Source organism: Amphiprion ocellaris, chromosome 19 (assembly GCF_022539595.1).
Source record: "Amphiprion ocellaris isolate individual 3 ecotype Okinawa chromosome 19, ASM2253959v1, whole genome shotgun sequence".
Lineage (NCBI taxonomy): Eukaryota > Metazoa > Chordata > Actinopteri > Pomacentridae > Amphiprion > Amphiprion ocellaris.
Genome location: NC_072784.1, coordinates 29,744,519 through 29,764,334, shown reverse-complemented (window position 1 = coordinate 29,764,334; position 19,816 = coordinate 29,744,519). Strand labels below are relative to the sequence as shown.

Below are 19,816 nucleotides of genomic sequence, written 5' to 3'. Positions count from 1 at the left end.
ATCATCCTCCTCCTCCTCCCCCTCCCCTCAGCCCGCCCCTCGCCCTCAACATGGCAGCAGACAAGCAGAGGAGGGAGGAGAGCTAGAGGGGAGAGAGAGCGAGGGAGAGAGAGAGGGAGGCAGGCTGCTGCTATCAGGGAATACTGGTGCCATTTTCAGCATCGCAGGGTAAAAGGATTGAGCCTCGCCGCTGTACGCTTGGCTCGGCTCAGCTCAGCTCAGCTCGCCTCGGCTCACACCGGCTGGACACGAAGGGGGGGAACTGGAGGGGCAACGAGAGGAGGAGAGCACGGCTGACCCCTAACACAGGTACAACTTCTTATTCCTCCGGTTTCTTCTACAGCAGATGGAAGTGAGCAGCAGAAAGGGGGTGTGAGAGTCTGAATAGAGGACAGCAGCAGCAGCCTTTCTCATGGGACTGCGTTCTATTTTCATTTGCTGGGTGTTTTTTTATTACACAGGGAAAGAACATCGCCTCCCACACACACACACATATGCAAACACACACTTCCAACACCTGCCTCAGCCCTGTTTTTTCCACCAGCATCTGTCCAAACAAGAGAGAAGAGAGAAAAAACACAAAGATATTAAATCTTGTATCTGCCTGCAAAAACACATGGACCACATGCAGGAGAGTCATGAGCTGCAGCCTCTCTGTTTGTCTCCTGGTTTGTTTGTTGTTTTTTTGCCCTCCCTTGCTGCATCCTGAGCCTTAGGATGTGTTACGTAGTCTTCTAAGAGAACGCTGTTTACTCTGCCTCTTGCATAAGGAGAAATCTGGATGAAACAGTGAAGATCATCCTGCATCTTTTTGTGCGTTTCTTCTGGTGAAGCTATTTTCCTGCATCCCAGGTTGCATGTTGTGTGTCATACATGTGTGCTGGTTTGCTGTGTGTGTGTGTTTTTGCCTCCTATGTGCTGCAGAGGCTCAGTTCAGAGGCGGCTTTACTACGACGTACCATTAAAAGATGCACTGAGACTGCAGTGTCACTGCTGAGTGAAAGTGATGCTACCAACAGCCTCGCTCACCCCGAGGAGGAGGAGGAGGAAGAGGGGGGAGGGGGGAGGGGGGAGAGAGAGGATGAGAGGGATGGATGGATGAGGAGGGGTGAGAGAAGGAGAGGGAGAGTAGGTAATGCAAGGGGGAGGAGGGGAGGAGAGAGGTGTCAGGGAGAGAAAACAGAGGTGAGATGGAAAACGGCAGCATGTTTGGAGAAAAAAAAGATGGTGACAATATGCGCAGAGGAATAAGAGAGCAGGGGAAGGATATATGAATGGAAGGTGAGATGCCCTGTAGCAATGCAACACCATGCTCACCTGGAGGAGCAACGTGCATGAAAAACGTGGTCTATCTCCACACGTACACCACTGTTCAAAAGTTTGGGATCACCCAGACAATTCCATGTTTTCCATGAAAACTCACACTTTTATCCATGTGCTAACATAACTGCACAAAGGTTTTCTAATCATCAGTTAGCCTTTCAACACCATTAGCTAACACAATGTAGCATTAGAACACAGGAGTGATGGTTGCTGGAAATGTTCCTCTGTACCTCTATGGAGATATTCCATTAAAAATCAGCTGTTTCCAGCTACAATAGTCATTTACCACATTAACAATGTCTAGACTGTATTTCTGATTCATTTAATGTTATCTTCAATGAAAAAATGCTTTTCTTTCAAAAATAAGGACATTTCTAAGTGACTCCAAACTATTGAACGGTAGTATACATGAATTAAAGTTGCTCCATGTTAGCTAAAGTTGATATTTTTAGTTGAAGTTGCTCTAAATGAATTAAAGTTGCTCTATATTAGCTAAAGAAGTTGCCCTGTAGTAGTTAAAGTTCATATTATTAAAGATGTTCTATATTAAAGCTGTTCCATATCAGTAAAAGTTGCTCTATATTATTAAAAGTTGCTCAAAAATGAGTTAAAACTGCTCCATATTAGCTAAAGTTGATATTATTAGTTAAAGTTGCTCTAAATGAGTCAAAGTTGCTCGATATTAAAGTTGCTCTATATTAGTAAAAATTGCTCTGAGTCAAAATTGCTCTATATTAGTTAAAGTTCATATTGTTAGTTAAAGTTGCTCTAAAGGAGTTAAAGTTGCTCTAAATGAGTCAAAGTTGCTCTATATTAAAGTTTCTCTATATTAGTTAAAGTTGCTATCTTCACTGAAAAAAATGGTTTTCTTTCAAAAATAAGGACATTTCTAAGTGACCCTAAACTTTTGGCCGGTAGTCTAAGTGCAAACACCCACCGTTATAAATATCTGCTTCGGCAGGTGTGAGATGCTTTCAGCTGAGTTGTAGTCAAGCGAAATAGAAAAGAGAAGCGTCGGCCCACTGACTTGGCAGAACACCTGAAAATACACCGAATCCACAGACATGCTGGAGTCTGTTCTCCTGTTCCTCTGACTTTTTCTCCTTCACACACACACATTCAGGCTAACAGTGGGTTTCCTGCATGATGCAACGCAATGAAAGGAAGCTGATTATCATGGAGATTGGGAGGCGTGTGGAGGGCAGGTTTGTGTGTGTGTGTGATGGTCAGTAAAGGGCATACTGAAATTGGCAACTCATTGTTGTGGTGAAATGAAAGGTGAAAGCTCCCCTCTGCTTCTCTCTCCCTCCTGCTCTCTCCCCTCCATCCCCCTGTTGGACTAAAACAAAAATATGAGGTCAAGGAGAAAGAATAAAGACTGATAAAAAAAAAACAGGCGAAAGACTCGGTGGAATGAGATCACATCAGTTAGAGAGAAGAAGAAGAAGAATGAATTGTAAGAGGTTCATTTAGGACGCCAGCCTTTTAAAAACATGTTTACTGGAGCATCACAAGTCTTGGTTGCATCTGCATGGCTATTTTAAATAATGTAGGCGTGAACAGGCATCAGCATGTGGTTTAATTCTTTAGTCTTGCTGGGGTCGAGGCAAGTCTGTTCTTTAATGCGATGAGATAGATGTTTTTAATGAAAAGGAGATTTTCCAGTGTGTTTTCTCATCATCCCTACATTTTTTCATGTTTGAAAAGATGCCCTTTATCACATCGCAAGTTCAGAGATCTTCTCCACACACATACAAATACATGTATACATACACTACCGCTCAAAAGTTTAGGGTCACTTTGAAATGTCATTATTTTTGAAAGAAAAGCATTTTTTTCAATGAAGATAACATTAAATGAATGATAAATCCAGTGTAGACATTGTTCATGTGGTAAATGACTATTGTAGCTGGAAACAGCTGATTTTTAATGGAATATCTCCATAGGGGTACAGAGGAACATTTCCAGCAATTACTAATAATAACTGCAATTTAGCATCCAGACAGCGCTATGAAATGGCGAACACACAATAAAGTGCAGTATGTTGTGTGTAGTGTCTGATTTTGGACATGATGTTGTTGAAACTTCTGTTTCTGCTCTATGTGTGTTTGTTTTATGTTTTAATTAAACTACAGTAATCCAAGCAGGTATTGGAAATGACAAAAAAACCAACCTGGCTCCATCTTGCCACCAGGTAGTGTGTTATTTGCTCATAAACACACAATGCAGTGCCGTTATCTAAAACTATGCCAAGACCACTTGCTGCTTGTTGATTCATCAAAGTCGTGCTGTTATCTGAAAATATGGAAATCAGCTTCAAAGCTCAGATTGTAGCCAGTGTTGCTCTTTCCACATATGTGAGCACGCAGTGGTCCTTGTGACGGAGATTTCATCGCCTCTCTAAGTCAGCAAGAGTCTCCAGGTTTAGTCCAGGGTTTGTGTTTGTGTGGATGATGCATGAATAAGAGGTCACCAACCTGCAACCCAGGCAGACTAGAAGGGTCATGCCAGCTGGAGGACATTTCACCCATCAAATTTCAAATAATCCATGTACAAAATACTAAAACATGCAGTTGTTGTGTAAATGTTCTTGTCCTGAGACCAAATCTAAAAAAAACTAGGAGAAAAGAATGTTTGAAAATATTTTTAAAATACCAAATAAGTCTGGAGTTCCCCATAAAATGCCATTTTTCTCTTGTCCCACCCCCCTGAAGACCAAGCTGAGTCTCTAATAAAACAGTTAAAATTAAATTTATATCTCCTTTTTTGGTATTATTTTTTTCATTGATATCTCTTGTAATTGTGGGAACATTTTTTTAATCGACATAATATTTTAAATAATTATTATGCATGGAAGGTGAGTCCCACAACAACCCCGTTGATGACGTTTTTGTCATTTTCTGTCTTGTTTCTGTCGTGTACATCATCAAACAGTTTTCCTAAAGAATGGGTAGAGCAAAGCTATGTCCTCTCTTCTATTTTCCATCTTTTCACCCCATTGTCAGCCTTGATCGAATGTCTCACTCTACCTCATATTATCAGGATCAGACTAATTCTTTGGACTGTTTTCCATCAGTCAGTTTGTCCTCTTGGTCAGCAGTAACAGCAGCTAAATATCTAGCTTCTACTGCTGAGAAAAAGATCACATTAGCATGGATTAGCAACCCTGTTACTGTGATTAGAGTAGGGTTAGCAAACAACACAGAAAACATGGAATAAAAATGCTACCATTGATGTGGAAGCTGAGCTAATCAATACCTATTATTGATGAATATGGAGCAGAAAACTGTAAAAGAAAAGGTTTATTTTTCAAACATTTTGAAGCCCAAATGTCCTCCAGTTCTGGACTGACCTATGAAGTAGTACAATAACTACTATTATGTATCTGTGGTGTGGCGTGGAGCTTTAAAATCAACAGGTTAATGTGGAAATTTGTTTTGAAATCATTGCTGAGAAAGTAGCATGTGCATGTGGGAAAAGTGCAGTTTGGGGGACCAGAGAGCTTGTTTTTGTTCCCTCATGCCGCTCGGTCGCTCCATGTGTGCAGAATCTGAGCGTCCACGCTAAGCTGCCGAGGTGTGGAGTCACACGGTCACAGAGGAGCAGGAGTCTGACAAGTCAGCGGCAGTAATTAACAGGAAAACCACGACAGCAATGATTTAAGGGAAGATTTACTACTAACCACCTATCTCTGAAAGGCAGCACAAATTGTCACTCAATATGAATCCAAATGCAGTGAGTCATAGGTGGTGCGTCCGCCTTCATTAGCTGCCTGTGTGTGTGTGTGTGTGTGTGTGTGTGTGTGTGTGTGTGTGTGTGTGTGTGTGCTGTGGTCTGGTTTCTCCCCACAGCCTCACTTGTATTTGTGGCACTTCTATTTAATGAGGGACAAACATTCCCTCTCACCGACTCTCTCCCTCTCTGCCTGCCTAATAACCCCCCACAGTAAATAACCATGAGCCTCTGGGGCAATTACACGGGCACTTGGGGCTTATAGTGTGTTGCTTGGAAACTCGCAGACGCACACGTGTGCAAAGTGAGGCCACGGCAGTCTAGTTAAAACTGAGGAATCAGATAAAAACAAAAGGATAGAAGAGATGTAGAGATTAAAAGTAAGAAGGGGGGAACTTAAAAAGGATGTCTCTAATCTGTTTTTCATTCCAGTCCTAATGAACACATTCACTTTGTCTAACTTCTCAGCTAAAATTCCTCTAATATATAAATATATATACAGTACATCAGTTAAAGTTGTTCAAAAATGAGTTAAAGTTGCTCTACATTAGTTAAAGTAGCTGATTACAATTAATATTATTATCACAAAACAGGCCCACCAGAGCATTCAGTCCAGCCCACTTTACAAAGTATAAAAACTACAGGGAGGACATTAACTGAATTGTAAATTTGCAAAACTAAATTTAAAATAATTTCTAGACCATGACAAGTCATTTTGATCATAAAGTAAAATACTAGATTGTTCATTGTTCTTTTGTTATTTTGTGTCTCATTTTTGTAATATTTTGTCTGTTTTTTGTTGGTTTTTGTCACATTTTTGTCACATTTGGTGTTTCCTTTTTGTCTAGCTTGTGTTTTTTATGTCTTCCTTTTGTCATTTTGTGTTTTGCTTTACTCGTTGTTTTGTGTTGTTTTTTGTCTCGCTTGTGTCGTTTGTCTATTTTTTTGTTGTTTTTTTTCTCACTTTTGTCTTTTTTTTGTCTCATTTTTGTAATATTTTGTCTTGTTTTTGTTGTTTTTTGTCTTTTTTGTCTCATTTTTGTCATTTTGATGATAAAATACTACATCATTCAGTTCCAGATACCTGTGACTAAAAGTTTTGTGTCTTTGTAGACACTCTGTGAGCTGGAAATTTTAATGTGTAAATGATAAACAGAAGCATTATGTTGTAAAAACTGAACTTACTTTTCTCAAGAAACTTCGGGTTGTTCATAACATTTCGTAAAAAGATAATTCCTTAAATGTGAACATTTTCAGAATGGACATTTTTGCACTAAAACAAAGGAAATATTTGGAGTTTTGGTTATTTATAGTTTATTATGCTGTGATTTTACTGGTCCGAATCACTTGAGATCAAATTGAGCTGAATGTGGAACCTGAACTAAAATGAGTTTGACATTTCTGCCCTATATGGTGCACACCAAGTATCCCACAATGCACCATGAAAAGTAGTTAGCGGCTGATGTCACTAATCAAGCAATTATGTACCATCATGCATTGCAATGAAGGTGAAGAGCAGAGAGACGAGAGAGAAAATGAGGATCGGTGGCATTCTCACAGATTTCTGGTGTCTATTTAATAGCATCAAGGTGTATTTTATAGCTTTAAGGTGTTTTTTTATAGCGTTAAGACAGATTTTCTACGGAATATATCTTTTCTATATGTGTAGTTTGTAGAAATGACAACAGGCACAGGACAAATCCATGAGTTATGGCACAAAAATCTTAAAATTAATTGTAAAATGGAAGTAGAGAGGTGTATAATAGGACAAAGAAAAAAGAATGAAAAATATGCTTAATATAATATGAATTTACCACCAAAAAATGTGAGTCAGCCTGATAAGTAAGTGAGCGGTGACGTCATTAATAGCACAGAGACCGAAAGTGTGACGTAGTTCACTGTCTAGTGGTCATAGATGGGAGGCAGGGAGAGAGTGGATGAGTCCGGACTCAGCCTCGGTCTCCATCTTCACGTAAGACCTCCCACAAAGACAAAGACACACACACACACACACACACACACACACACACACACACACACATGGTGCATTTCCAGGAGCTCAGCTTGAGTGCAGTGTGACAGGGCGGGTACACGCTGTTCCAGTGAACAGTATACCACGGCTGCTAACCTAGATCTGATTACACACAGCAGCTCCGTGCATGCACAGCTGTGTGTGTGTGTGTGTGTGTGTGTGTGTGTGTGTCTTGCATTTAGGCCTAATGCAGTTTCCAGGTAATGTGTTTTTATTGGAGCAGCCGGGACGGTGTCAGCGTAGTGTGTTTGTTGAGCGACGGCTGTGAGGAACATCAGAGATAGAGACGGAGGGGGGAGGAAGAGCAAGAGGTTACTGCAGGGGAGAGAAGACATTGGGGGGCTGTGATGGGAGGAGGGGGGAGAGAGAGTGGGGAGGAGGGGGGAGAGCGGAGGTTCATCTGTATGCTGGTTACTGTGAGCTGCTTGTTTGATCTGGAGGGAGTACTTAGTGCTGGATGGTGGGATGCTGCAGAGAGGGGAAGCAAAAATAAGGTTCCTGCAAGTGTGTGTGTGTGTGTGCGCGTGTGTGTGTGTGTGTGTAATTAGATGTCAGGTGTTGGGTGCAGCACTCTGCTCATTAAAAGGATCTGGCCGGTGTCCAGCTCTGTGCAGTTCATCAGCTATCCTTCATGTCTCTCATCCTCTTCCTCGTCCATTTTTTCTACTCACTCCTTCCTCTCTTTTTTTCTTCCTCTCTGCACTCTTTCCCCCCTAATGCCAGGATTACTGCAACAAAACGCCGCTTTGACAGACAGAAAGCGGGGGGACGGGAGTGCTGGGGGCGTCTCTCATCGCTGATGAGCGTTTGATCGCATGTGCCTCATTAGAGACGAATAAATAGCGTCTGTAAAAGATCAGTAATGAACACATTTGCACGTTTCCGTACTAATAAGAGTACGTGGAAGGTCTGGCAGACGCTTTTCATGAAACAGTGTTTATGTGCTCTGTGAGATCTGGCAGCTTGTTTGCAGGATACACCTGTAGGGCTTTTAATTGCTAAATATTCAGAAACATGATAAGTAACGCATACAGGTGTGTGTTTTAACAGAACTAACAATACTATGTGATGCTAAACCAGGAGTGTCCAATCATCTCAGTTCAGGGGGAACATTCAGCCCAGTTTGATCTCCAGTGATCCGGAACATTAAACTCACAGCATAATAACCTATAAATAACCACAACTCCAAATATTTCCCTTGTTCTAGTGCAAAAAAAGTGCATTCTGGAAATATTCAAATTAAGTGAATTATCTTTTTACAAAACATCATGAACAACCTTAATTTTTTTTTTTTTGGAAAAATAAATTCAATTTCAACAGCATTATGCCTCACTTTATAATTTACACATTACAACTTCCAGATCACAGAGTGTCTACAAAGACACAAAACTGTATCTGGAATTGAACGATATAGTATTTTATTTAAAAAACGACAAAAACCAACAAATGACATGAAACAAAACAAAAAAGAGACAAAAATTTGACAAAAAAAATCACAAAGCGACAAAAAAATGGACAAACGACACAAACGGGACAAAAAATGACAAAAGCTTGAAACAGAATGACACAAAACGAGATAAAGACGCAAAACTACACAAAAAAGAGACAAAAAAATTGATTTAAAAAATTACGCAAATAACACAAATGGGACAAAAAATGACAAAAGTGAGAAATAAAAGGATAAAAATGTGAGACAAACAACAAAAGTCAGAAAAAAGACAGAAATATGACAAAATATTACAAAAATCGGGCACAAAACGACAAAAGCGAGAAACAAAATGACAAAAGAATGCGACAAACAACATGAAACAAAAAAAATAGAGACAAAAAATTTGACAAAAAAGTTACAAAGTGACAAAAAATGGACACACAACACTAACGGGACGAGAAATGACAAAAGCATGAAACAAAACGACAAAAACGACACACAAAATAATGACTAAAGCAAACTAAAAAAAAAAACTAAAAAAACTGAAACACAAAATGACAAAAATAAGACAAAAAACACAAGCAAGACAAAAAGGAAACACAAAACATCAAAAACGAGAAACAAAACCACAAAATGTGAGACAAACGACAAACGTCAGACAAAAAAAGACAAAAAAACAAAGATGACAAAATATTACAAAACGAGACACAAAATGATAAAAAGAACAATGAACAATCTAGTCTTTTACTTTATGATCAAACAACTTGTCAAGGCCTAGAAATTATTTTAAATTTATAGCTTTACAAATTCACAATTTGCATTTAATCGCTTCTCTGTAATTGTTGTGAAGCTGGCCGGATTGGACGCTCTGCTGGGCCAGGTTTGGCCCTCGGGCCGCATGTTTGACACCTCTGTGCTAAAGAAAGGCATAATTAGAAGTTTAACTCAGCATTGTAGCTGTGATTCTGCTCCTGACTTCACACACTTTTAGCTTCGCCAGCACGCAGACAGTGATATATGGTGATGATGATTATTAAAGCGTTTTCCGCCTGCACAGCTGTTGGACTGTCTGGCTGTTTTCTAGAGAGAAAGTGGATGAAAAAGCAAATTACACAAAAGAAGTTCTCATGTGAAAAAACAAATGAAAATCCGACTGGAAGGAATGGAAGAGAAGGGCAGATGGGAGGGAACAAGAAGAGATGAGGTGAAAGAAAGAGCAAACAAAGAGCGACGCCAAGGAGGGGAGAGAAAGGCAGAGAAAGCCGACGAAAAACACGACGCAATATGGGAAATTTGAACAAAACGGAAAAACAGCTACGAGTCGGGCATGGAGATTGCTTTCCGTATGCTGTGTGAGAGAAGCTGAGAGGTGGAAATAACAGCCATTAGAGCTCGCAGGAAGCCTGTGCAACGAGACCTGGCAATTGTGGAGAATCGTACTGGAGCGAGAAGCTGTCACCAGTTTCTCTCCTGATCACACGACAACGGCAGCACTTTGAAAAGTTTTCTACCCACCTACCCTCCCCTCCCCTCCCGCGTCTTCAAACAGCTGCCGGAGTTACATAATGCTGCGTTTAGAAAAAAAAGTGAGAATAGAGAGAGATGAAGGAGCTACAGAAACACACATCCACATGTTTACCTGATCACAGCCTGAGAAGAGAATGATGCAGAATTTAGAGACACATCTGAGCTTTGTTTCATTAAAAATTATAAAAGTGTGTTCAGGTGAGCGCACTGGGGCTTCAAATTAATAATCCTGGGGAGTTATGACAGTTGCATTGAAAATTCTCTCTGTGTTGCCTCAGGGGTGTCAAACATGTGGCCCGCGGGCCAAAACTGGCCCCCCAGAGTGTCCAATCTGGCCAGTTTACAAAAATTACAGAGAAGACATTAACTGCAGGTTGTAAATTTGTAAAACTATAAATTTATAATAATTTCTAGACCTTGACAAGTTGTTTGGTTTGATCATAAAGTAAAATACTAGATTGCTCATTGTTCTTTTGTCGTTTTTGTAATATTTTGTTTTGTTTTTGGTGTTTTTTTGTCTTGCTTTTGTCGTTTGTCCGATTTTTTTGTAATTTGTTTCATGTTTTTGTTGTTTTGTGTTTCCTTTTTGTCTTGCTTGTGTCATTTGTCCATTTTTTTTGTTGTACTGTTTCTCGCTTTTGTTATTTTTTGTAAAATTTTTGTAATCATTTGTCTTATTTTGTTGTTTTTTGTCTTCACTTGTCTTGCTGTCGTTTATTTTTGTCAAATTGTTTCTCATTTTTGTTGTTTGTTTCTCGTTTCTGTCGTTTTGTATTTCCTTTTTGTCTCGCTTGTGTTTTTTGTCTTATTTTTGTCATTTTGTGCCTCATTTTTGTAATATTTGCCTTTTTGTTGTTTTTTGACTTTTTTGTCTGACTTTTGCCATTTGTCTCATGTTTTTGTTGCTTTGTGTTTCTTTTTTGTCTAACTTGTGTTTTTTTTGTCTTACTTTTGTCATTTTCTTTTTTGCTTTATTTGTTGTTTTGTTTATTATTTTTTGTCTCCCTTTTGTTGTTGGTGCATTTTTTGTCGTGTTTCTTACTTTTGTAATTTTTTGTCTTATATTTGTAACATTTTGTCTTGTTTTTGTTGTTTTGTTTCTCGTTTGTCATTTTTGTAATATTTTGTATTGTCTTTAGGGATTTTTTTGGTCTTTTTTTGTCTTACTTTTGTCATTTTGACCATAAAGTAAAATACTATATTATTCAGTTCCAGATAGCTGTGACTAAATGTTTTGTGTCTTTGTAGAAACACTGTGATCTGTAAGTTTTAGTGTGTAAATGATAAATGGAAGCATAATGTAGTTTTTAATTTAACTCATTTTCTTCTAAAGAATTTTCAGGTTGTTCATAACGTTTTGTAAAAATATAATTCATTAACAGTGAACATATTCAGAATGACCTTTTTTGCACTAAAACAAAGCAAACATTTGGAGTTGTGATTATTTATAGGTTAATATGCTGTGATTTTACGGGTCCGGATGACTTGGCCTGTATGTGGCCCCCGAACTAAAATGAGTTTGACACCCCTGTCTTAAAACAACTCATTTAAACACTTATAATGTTCAGTTTACAACATGCCATCAAACAACTTAGGAATTCATGCTGAAGTGGCTGCATCCACCCAGCAGTCAGGCTTCAGGTGCAGAATCATGCCTCCCACATATAAATACACATCGCTGACCTGTTACAGCTGCATGTTTTGCAAATTTACTAAATCTTTACTTCTATGATGACGACGTGAAAGACTGACGAGGGTAAAGGAGAAAAAATAAATCCCCTGCGGAGTCCCCGCTGAGCACATTAGCCAAACCCCATCTGAAGAGCTGTTGCTAGGTTGCACGTGTGCGTGTGTTTGCCCACATGCATGCGTCTGCACGTGCATGTATGTGTTGCTTGACTGCCTCTGTGCTGCGGACACAAAGTGAGTTCTCTGCCTGTGAATTAGCTTCCATAGCAACCGGAGCCACACAGTCGGTGAATGAACGCCGCTCCGCTTGTGTGATCTGAAAGTGGGTACAGGCCCGATGCTAGATCTGGGTACGGCGGGCACGCTGGCATGCCGACGGCCACAGACAAAGGGGCGTTGCTGTGGCGACGGGTTTAACAATGTGCACTGGTATGTGGATGTCAAAGGCAGCGTTAATGGAGTTGCTCCGTCTGACACTCCTCCGGTTTGTTTTCCTACTGTTTCTCTTCCTCCGTCGCTATTTTTGTTTGTCGCTCAGTGTTTCTCTGCCTTTCATCCTCTGTTCTCTCTCTGTTTGCTTTCCTTCTCTTATCTCTCTGTTTGCTTTTCTCTTCTCTCTCTCTGTGTGTCTCTCTGAGAAAGAGGTTGCAGCATTGCGGAGGTGGGTTTAGTGCAGAGGAGATTTTTTTTTTTTTTTTTTTTTTTATCAGAGTGTTATTGTCAAAGCCGGCCCATCACCTTGGATACACATGCAACCCACAAACACACACCTCACACGTCAAACTGCTAACAACCAACAGTCAGGCCTTCGTGCAAAACATAAAAAGTCCTAAGAAACTGGGCCCAGCAGCACACATGGCGAGCTGTGCTAAATCAACCAAACAGCTCCAGACGAGGAACAAAACACAGAGCGAAGAAACACAAACAAAACAATCACGGCACAGACGTCAGAGATGGACTCCATGTCGACTTGCGATCTAGATCGCAGCTCCGACCCGAGGTGTGCTGCTCAGTCACCCAGACAGGAAGGCGAGCAGGGCCATGGTCGGGATCTGGCTAATTGCTGATGTTCTCATGCAGAGAAAACATGAGGGAGATGCTAATGACCTCTCACTCAGATGTCTATCGGCTGGCCTCACCGTAGCCATGGAAGCCAGGATGAAAGAACACACACACGCACGCACGCACGCACACACACACACACACACACACACACGCACACATTCACCCACTAAACACAGTCACCTGAGGCTCAGATGAACGATAAGTCTGAGCCAAAATTTGAAATTAAATTATGATTCGATATCATCAATTATCTCGCTTGTTCCGATGTATTTCCACCGCGGTGAGCAAAACAATGAGCGCTAAGAATGAAGCTGCCAGAGTGTTCTGGGCTGTAATATGTGGCGAAAACACCAATAAAATCCCAGCATAGTAACCTAAAAATAAGCACAACTCCAAATATTTCCTTTGTTTTGGTGCAAAAAAGTACATTCTGAAATCTTTTTTACAAAACATCATGAACAACCTGAAAATTCTTCAGAAAAATAAGTTAAAATTCCAACAACATTATGCCTCAGTTTATCATTTACACATTAAAACTTACAGATCACAAAGTGTCTACAAAAGAACACAACTTTCAGTCACAGCTATCTGGAACTGGATGATATGATGATCAGAATGAAAAGTCAGACAAAAACAAGACAAAAAACAAAAACAAGACAAAATATTCCAAAAATGAAACAAAAAAATGACAAAACCAAGAAACAAAACAACAAAAAAATGGACAAACAACACAAGTGAGACAAAAAGGAAACATAAAACAACAAAAACGAGAAACAAAACGACAAAAAATTAGACAAACGACAAGTCAGACAAAAATAGAAAAAAACAACAAAAACAACACAAAATATTACAAAAATGAGACACAAAACAACAAAACCGAGAAACAAAATGACAAAAAAGAACAAACGAAATGATGTGAAACTAAACAGAAAAGAGACAAAAAATGAGACATAAAAGTTACAAAGTGACAAAAAAAATGGGCAAACGAGACAAAAATTACACAAATTACACAATGGAGACCAAAAACAACAAAAGCGTGACACAAAATGACAAAAACGACACACAAAACAATGAATAAAGCAAAACACAAAATCACAACAATAAGACAAAGAATACAAGTGAGACAAAAAGGAAACAAAACGACAAAAATGAGAAACAAATTGACAACAACAAGAGACAAATGATAAGTCAAACAAAAAAAGACAAAAAATAAAGTCAAGACAAAATAGCAAAAAATGAGACAACATGAAATAAAACTAAAAGAGACAAAAAAATTCGACAAAAAAGTTACAAAGTTACAAAAAAAATGGCCAAATGACACTGAGACAAAAAATGACAAAAGCGTGGAACAAAACGACAAAAACGACACACAAAACAATGAAAAAGCAAAACACAAAATGACAAGTCAAAAAAGCACAAGTGAGACAAAAAGGAAACAAAAGTACACAAAATTAGACGAACGACAAAAACAGACAATAAACGGAGGGAAAAGGGGGGAAAGAGAGCGAAGACTGCTGTTGAAGCACCTGGCAGAGAATAAGAACAGTAATCAATCACACACGTGCACACACACGTGCACACAAAACACACTCATGCACAAACACATGCAGGCAAACATGCACAAAGCACAGCTGGGCTGCAAGGAAGCCATCTGCAACACCGCAATGTAGCACTCAGAGAGTGTGTGTGTGTGTGTGTGTGTGTGTGTGTGTGTGTGTGTGTGTGTGTGTGTGTGTGTGTGTGTGTGTGTGTGTGAGTAAGCGTCGGTTCTCGTGTGTCTGCATTCATGTGCGTGCAAGTAAAATCAAGATCAAGTCGTAATTCACTCAACCGTGCGTCTCTTTACGATGGAGGAACACACTCACGCAAGCCTGGATTTACATGCAAACACACTCCCTCGCCAACACACACATGCTCACTAATCTATGCCGACAAACGCACACTCACACGGGGACTTATGCAGAAGCACTGACTCTCACCTGAACTCGGCGGATACGTAGCGATGCATACTGAAAAGAGCAGGAGGGAAGAGGGCCCAAGAGCCGAAAGAGAGAGATGGATGAGACAAGCGAGGGAGGGAGGGATGGATGGATGGATGGATGGATGGATGGATGAAGTGAAGGATGGATGAAGGGATGGAGGGAGGGAGGGATGGATAGATGGATGGAGTGATGGATGGATGGAGGGAGGGATGGAGGAATGGATGGATGGACGGATGGATGGATGGATGGATGAAGTGAAGGATGGATGAAGGGATGGAGGGAGGGAGGGATGGATAGATGGATGGAGTGATGGACGGATGGATGGATGAAGTGAAGGATGGATGAAGGGATGGATGGACGGATGGAGGGATGGATGGATGGAGGGATGGATGGATGGATGGATGGATGGATGGATGGATGGATGGATGAATGGATGGATGGATGCCAGCGACAGGCCAGAGAGATCCATAATGAGATCTCGGTGAGTCAGACAGGATGCTACACACTTATCCTGTCTGGGTAACAGACAAGCAATAGGGAATGCATTAGAATGCATTAGCCTAGCCGGCTAATATCAAAATCTGTGTCAATGTTATTAGCATGAGGCAAGTCTCTCGCACACATCGATCTTCTTGAAAAACCACTAGCCCGGTCATCTGGGTGGTGGAATTAGCTAAGGCTGGCAACAATTCACAGCTACCTAAGCAGTTTTCCCCTCAGCATTAAATTAGAATAGGTTAGCGCTGACCCAGTGTTGCTTTTAGCGTTAGCTTGTATCAGAGAGTGACTCACAGGCTTTGCCGGGAGAAGCCACTGCACAAATTTAAACATCAGAGCAGTCAACAAACCCTGGGCTATCTCCGTGGCCATATTTATTCATGTGGTTTGACGCCCACGAACACACACAAACACACACACATAATAAAGCCACAAACTGAGCTCACGCATGAGCATCACATGTACAGTATGGTTCAAGGACAAGGCAGGAAATGTTAACCAATTCTATGAAAAATGACAAAAACTGATAATAGACTGATCCTTTTAACAAGTATCCTAAAGCCTGATATAATTAAATTACATAATAATGAAATAATAATAAGTAAAAACACATAAATGAGCCACAGTGTTGCATTCAATGACACATTAACGAGTACAGACAATACTCTATGCTGTGTACTGCTGCAGTAAATACTACCTGATATGTGCAATCTATACTTCCAAATGGGAAATATTTGCTCTGAGGTGTTCCAAGGAATTGCTTTTTGGAAATAAAACATTATAATTGTGCACCGTTTTTAAGGTTTTTGCACTGTTGCTGGTTTTGTTGTCCTTTAAGGCAGGACAGTCAAACTCATTTTACTCCAAATATTTCCTTTGTTTTAGTGCAAAAAAGTACATTCTGAAAAATTTCACAGCTTTTTTATAAAACATTATGAACAACCTGAAATGTCTCTTTAAAAAAAAAGAACAATTCCAACAATATTATGCCTCAGTTTATCATTGACACATTACAACTTACAGATCACAGTGTCTAGAAAACAAAACAAACAAAACAAGACAAAATATTACAAAAATGAGACACAAAATGACCAAAACAAGAGGAAAAAATACAAAAATTAGACAAAAATTGCAAAAATGGCACACAAAATGACAAAAATGAGACAAACAACAAAAGCCAGACAAAAAAAGTCAAAAAAACCAAAAACAAGACAAAATATTACAAAAATGAGACACAAATTGACAAAAATGAGAAACAAAATGACAAAAAATTGACAAATGACACAAGCGAGACAATAAGGAAGCACAAAACGACACAAACAATACACAAAACAATGAATAAAACAAAACACAAATGGCAGAAGTGAGATAAACACAAGCGAGACAAACGGAAACAAAACGACAAAAACGAGAAACAAAACGACAAAAAATTACACAAACGACTAAAGCAAGACAAAAAAGACAAAACAACAAAAGCAAGACAAAATATTACAGAAATGAGACAAAATGACAAAAGAACAATGAACAATCTAATATTTTACTTGATGATCAAAACAACTTGTCATGGTCTAGTGTAGCCTATATGCCGCTACTATTAGCGCTGTATTAGTACTAGTTTGCAGTTAGAGTATTGGTTGAATTGGGCTAGAGATCAGACAGATCTAAGTTCGGCTCTAGGAGTGGAGGAAAGGAGACTGAACACAATGATATAAGTTTTAGGTGGTACCAATTATATTATATTTTGACATAGACAAACAACATTTAACATTTAAAGTTAATGGCCATTCATGAGAAGTACAGAATTAAGTCACAATTATTTCACAAGAAAACATTATTCGATGGATCCATTATCACGCGAGAAACGATCCATTAGACGCGCGAAAGAGTTCTGAAGTTCACCCGAGATAGAACACACACAACAGTTCAGTGGCCCAAATCGTCCAGAGGGAAAGGGCAGTGTCCAGGGAAAGGGAGTGTTGAACGAGTGGTGAATGGGTTTGGGCCAAGAATGAGTTGTTGCGAGGGGCAAAAAGTAAAAGAAAGGGGCGGCTGCCTTAAAGGAGCCTCCTACCAGCCCAACCAGGTGGAGGAGGTGCAGGAGGTCCAGTTCAGTTCACGCTCCAGGGTTCTTCAGGCGGTGTGGGCCTAGAATTCTTTGGGTCTAGCTCGCCATCACCTGGCCTATATAAAGGACAGGACTAATTAAGTTTCCAGTGCGCACAAAATAAATCAAAATACATTCAAAAAGACCAGTGCCAAATATTAATTATAAATAGCAGTGTCAATTCTTATATTGTACAATATATAAATAATCAAAGTTCAATTCAAAATATAAATCCCAATTGAATAAATGATATAATATTTGTCATATTAAAATATTCATTACAATCAAAGTGTCAAAAATACTAAGCATCCAAAGCTAAAGTACATAATCAGTCACACTGACTAAGTGGACTGGGTTTAAAGTGCATGGAGATGCATAGGACCAATAAACAAATCAATATTTGGCCTAAAAATGGCACTATATGCATTTAAAAGTCATAAATCGGTAACACACATTTCAATAAGTAAACCACAGTGATTTCGTTTCATTTAGTTAAGTATATTCTGAGAACCGGGCATGAAAGATGATGCTAACCAGCCCCATTCAAATTAATATGGTGGCGTGGCTAGTTGAACCCTATAGAAAATGAATGAGAAGAATGCTAATGCTAACGCACTCACCAATTCCTTCTTTAATCAACACCCGCGACTCCACACGACGCCTGGCGGCTCCGGTAGTTGGCTCCTATAGTTTGAGACGTGTTGCTTTAGTTTTAAAAGTTAATGTTACGAAATTAAGCGAAAATAGCACCGTACCTTGCAGCAAGTGTTCCCAATGCGTCCCCCTCTCGAAGCTCGCGGCTCGCGAGTGACTTCCGGATATAAAACAACCCGATTGGCCGCGCACCGTCACGTGACAGGACGCACAGCGTGACGTATGACGTCATTACGCATTTGACAGGACAGTTTTGGAGACGGGAATGGAGGATATACTTATTTATATTTCTAACTAGGGTTTTATCACCCGGGTTACACTAGAAATGATTTTAAATTTATAGTCTTACAAATTGCAGTTAATGTCTTTGTAAAGTGGGGTGGATTGGATGCTCCGGAGGGCCACATGTTTGACACCCCTGCTTTAAGGCGACTAAGTTTTTCATTTTTCACATGTGAGAGGTTTCCTCTCCTCCTTCCTCCTCTCACATTCCTCTCCATCCCCTCTTCCCAGTAACAGCTCCATCTTTCGATACAGCGTTCTGCGTTTCCTCCTCCTCCTTTGAGTTATCCCCATCTCACTCTTTATCTTCTCCCTCTGAGCCTCCATCTTTCTCTCTGCCTCTTCCGCTACCCATCTTTCTCTCCCCTCCTTCTTTTCTTCACATTTTATGCTCCCTACTTATTCCTCTCTCTCTCTCTCTCAGTGTTGTCTCAGCTCTCTGTTTCAGTCTTTCCATCATCCACATCCTCCTCCTCCTCGCCTCTTTCTCTGCTCCCTTCCTCCTTTTTTCCCTTTTCTTCGGCTCACATCTGCTAGTCTCACGCCGATCGTCTTGCCTTTTCAGCGTGCCACCCTCACCCCCATTACACTTCATTATTGGGTCTGCTCTTTTTCTCCTTCTCCGCCCCTCCATCTCACTTTCGGGTATGACGCGTGATTGCCTATTCCTGTCTCATTCATGCACACACACACACACACACCTTTTCCCCGTTAATATATGCAGCGTGCATAATGTCATCGTCAAGGTTAACAGCTGAGATGCAGCAGTGAGAGGATCCGGGGGTTGTGGGTAATGTAGGAAACACACTCTGGCGTGGACACTCGGACTGATTAATGCATTTCTGTCTCCCAGCAGTCAGCAAGTATTTGGGAGTTCTTTCATTCGCATCATCAAGGAAAATAGTGAAGGATAAGTGAAGATCCTCTAATCAGCTGCTAATTATCGTCGTGAATGTTTGGAACCGAAAGCAATCAGAGGATTTCATGCTGTTTTAGCCTCAGCCCTCTATCTTGGTTCCCTCGTTTACGTCCGTTACTGCAAGGAGCCGCCGTTGTTGCGCCCATAATTCATTGACATGCGTGGCAGCAGCATGTTTGTGTGTTTGTGTGTTTGTGTGTGCAGACGCAGAAGGCATGACAGGAAAATAACCTTCTCTTCCTCGTCTCTCGCGATGACGAGACGCCTCTCTCTCTATTTTTATCATCTTTACACCCCCCACCGCCTGCCTCTCTCTGCCTCTTTCCGTCTGTCTCTCGCTCTTTCTGTCTCTCTGTCCTTGGGTGTCTGCAGCCAGCTGTGTCTTCGGGCCATTAGTGCCCCCCGCCTCCCCTCCTCTCCATCCATTTTCCCCATCACTGATTCCTCCAGCAGACCTCACCCCCTCCCCCATCTGGCTCTCTCCTCCTCCTCCTCCTCCTCCTCCTCCTCCTCCGTCCCTGTGACCACTGGGGCTCCATTGTCACACTATAATAGTCTCGTCTTCGGTTTCGGTTAAAGC

The 19,816-nt window shown here is 40.5% G+C and overlaps 1 protein-coding gene and 1 long non-coding RNA gene across 3 annotated transcripts in view; one reads left to right on the top strand and one right to left on the bottom strand.

The window, feature by feature from the left end:
• The first annotated feature begins 64 nt into the window (after positions 1–64).
• LOC111578192 (retinoic acid-induced protein 1) overlaps positions 65–19,816 on the top strand; it is a 64,267-nt gene continuing 44,515 nt past the window's right edge. Inside the window, exon 1 of one of the 2 annotated variants that reach the window (XR_008599760.1) lies at positions 65–309. The gene's annotated coding sequence lies outside the window, so the exon portion shown is untranslated. The remainder of the gene's footprint in view (positions 310–19,816) is intronic. The other variant, XM_023284845.3, reaches the window with a different exon arrangement.
• Positions 9,717–18,322, bottom strand: LOC111578193 (uncharacterized). The gene is made up of 3 exons (XR_002746976.3): positions 18,137–18,322; positions 18,002–18,065; positions 9,717–17,458 (listed from the first exon to the last, which is right to left on the bottom strand). It is a non-coding gene; the product is annotated as an uncharacterized LOC111578193 (long non-coding RNA).